Here is a 3,291-nt window from a genome sequence, read left to right on the forward strand (position 1 = left end):
CCCCCCCCCCCCCCCCCCCCCCCCCGGAGGCCATTCCATCGAACGCCAGAGTGGTTTGGGCTGGGGGTTCTGAGGGTCTCAAGACTCAGGTGGGGGAGGCACAAAATCTGTTGGGATTGGGGGAACAGCACTGGAGAACCTCCAGGGTAAAGCGATGGTGGAAAAATTTTGGGCAACATGGATAGAGAAAGGGTGAAAAAGGAGGGGAAATCTCTATGGCAAATACCATTGTTCCATGCCTGGGAGCAAGAGCAGCCCAAAGCCAGGTGGGGACTCAGGAATTGGAAGGGCTTTATTTGAGATTTCTTTACACTGACATTTAATCTCAGGTTATTTTGCTGCTTTATTTTCTGCCTCCCTGTATTTTTTTCTCTTCTACTTCTTACCTTGTTTCTTCACCTTTTTCAGGAAAAGAAAAAAGAAAAAAAAAAAGAAAGAAAAGAAAAGAGAGCGAGGCAAACTAGAGGAAATCATTATGCATTTGATTAAAGTGTAATATTTCAGCATTTCAATTTTCCAGTTTTATGGAGATAAAATAAGAAAATGGGTGAAAACCTCAGCTCCAAAGAGCAGCCATTTGGGAGGAGAGAAAGAAAACACTTTGCAATTATTTTGCCATAGCCTGTTTCAGATATGTGGCCCAGGAGGTGGTTTTTCCCTTTTCCCTGAAAGGAGGATTTTTGGGAGCTCACAGCAGCTCGAAGGAACCCAGCACACATCCAGAGCCCTCCCCAGCTCATTTCATGAGGGAGCACAATTTATGGTGGCAAAGGGGATGAGTGTCACAAGTCCAGGGAAGGGAATGGAGCTGGGAAGGGGCTGGAGCCCCAGGAGCGGCTGAGGGAGCTGGGAAAGGGGCTCAGGCTGGAGCAAAGGAGGCTCAGGGGGGACCTTGTGGCTCTGCACAAGTCCCTGACAGGAGGGGGCAGCCGGGGGGGTCGGGCTCTGCTCGCAGGGAACAGGGACAGGAGGAGAGGGAACGGCCTCAGGCTGGGCCAGGGGAGGATCAGGGTGGATACTGGGGAAAAAGTTCTCGACAAAAAGAGTGGTCAGGCATCAGAACAGGCTGTCCAGAGGGCAATGTTGGAGTTCCCATGCCTGGAGGGGTTTAAAAGCCGTGTGGATGTGGCACCTGGGGACATGGGTCAGTGGTGGCCTTGGCAGTGCTGGGGAGTGACTGCACTCGATGGTCTTGGAGGGCTTTTCCAACTAAAGCAATTCAAAGATTCTATGATGCCCCATTTACACCTTAACATTTTGCCAAAACCGAATTATTTTTCTTCAAGGAGTTTCATTCTCCATTTTTATGGGTGTGGCAGATGACAAAGCAAAGGTGGGGTTTTTCTGACTCGTGATAGTTGTTGCAAAATGGGAGCTGGTGAAGATTCAGTGCATTGAGTCCAAAGCGGGATTTTGGGGCTGATTAAACTCTTCCTTTCAATTAGAGTTTTACACTCATATACTCATTATTGCCTCTGTGCCTGCCAGAGAGGAGGGCAGGGATTGGCTGTAGGATGTGTCACATCACCCTGTTTCAAGCAGAATGACCCCAAATTCATCCCTTCTCCTCCATCCTGCCCTTATTTTTGGGAAGCAGAGGTTTTGATGTGTTTTCCTTGGTAGTCCGCTGGTGTTCTCCCCATCCCGGTATCCCACCAGCTCCTGCAGCAGCAGCTTTGGGGTGCAACCATGGCCACTGCAAGAACTGTGGTGAGAAAGCCCTCTCCTGGAAACATGCTTCGCTGCAAAAATCCCACAAATTCTGCCGCTAATCAAGGACATGGTACTATTTTATTTATGAAATCAGCTCCTTGGTTTGCTGGTTAACCAAAAATAACTCAAGGTCAGCATCCCCTGTCCACATTCCCACATCCCTGGCTTAATACCTGGAGACACAGTCTCATCAGTGGTTAATTGCCTCAAAATCACAGCTGGTTAATTTAATTTCAGTATTCCATCCAGACGATTGGATTCTTTTTGCTCTTCCTGGGGCCCTTTTCCCTGCCTTGGGATGGATGCTGGCTGCATGGACAGGGTCTGACCAAAGCAACTGAGTCCAGCAGCGTTAGGAAAACCAGAGAAAAGCCGGTCTTTTCTCATCCAGAGGCCCTTTTTGCCTGTTTTTGAGCGCACTTTCCCCGTGCTGGGGGGATGCAGAGGAGGGTGAGACGGCGGCCCAGATCCCATATCCTCTGGCTCTGGTGCCATCTAGTGCCTTCCCAGCAGCTGCTTCCAGCCAGGGCTTCCAGAGAGAAAGTATCAGTGGCCAAACTGCAGTAAAAATCATTACTGTTGCCTCCCTTGCAAAAAGGATGCTGCTGAGAGCTCTCACCTCCACCCACACGCCCCTCCCCAGCTCTGTGGGGTCAGGAGCACTCTGAGCTGAGCCTGGAGCTCCAGGAATTGAAGGAATTTCTCCCTGGGGCACAGGGAAGGAGAGGATCCAGGTGTAAAGCTAATTTTCGAGCATTTTTGATAACCTTTGTGAGCATTTTAGAGTTTTGCTATACCCCTGGACAAGCTGAGAATGCTGGTCCAGGGCAAGACCTCACACCGGCTATCGAAGGATGAGGGAGCTCTGCACCACCCCTCCAAAAACTTGGCTGTGGTATGCAATCCTGCTGCTTGCTGGGAAAATAAAGCATTAGAATCAGACTTTTTTTGGCTGTCAGGCCCTCAAGAAGAGCCCATGCGCCATGCCCAAGTGGGACTGCTTTGAAAATTGCCCTAATTGCTCCTCTTGACAAGCAGGCGAAGGAAGGAAAGATTGTCCAAGGAGCCAAGGATTTGTCAGCTCCAAGTGGGATGGGGTTTTTGATGGGCCTTGACTGACAAAAAGATGCTTGGGAGGTGCAGAGGTCTCCTAGGTGGGCACCAGGGGCTCTTTCTCCTTTTGCTATGGAGGGGTTGGACTTAAACAGCACTTTCAACTTGCCGGGCCTTGTCCGACACATGTTGTGAGACTGCTTTTGAAATTATCCCCCTTTTTATCGGTTTTTGCTCACTGTGGTTTTGTATTCTGGCCTTGGTATGTTAACCCAGAGAAGAGAAGGCTCCAGGGAGAGCTCAGAGCCCCTGGCAGGGCCTAAAGGGGCTCCAGGAGAGCTGCAGAGGGACTGGGGACAAGGTATGGAGGGACAGGACACAGGGAATGGCTTCCCACTGCCAGAGGGCAGGGCTGGATGGGATATTGGGAAGGAATTGCTGTCTGTGAGGGGGGTGAGGCCTTGGCACAGGGTGCCCAGAGCAGCTGTGGCTGCCCCTGGTTCCCTGGAAGTGTCCCAGGCCAGC

This window comes from Corvus brachyrhynchos, unplaced genomic scaffold (genome assembly GCF_000691975.1).
Source record: "Corvus brachyrhynchos isolate BGI_N302 unplaced genomic scaffold, ASM69197v1 scaffold8, whole genome shotgun sequence".
Taxonomy (NCBI): Eukaryota; Metazoa; Chordata; class Aves; order Passeriformes; family Corvidae; genus Corvus; species Corvus brachyrhynchos.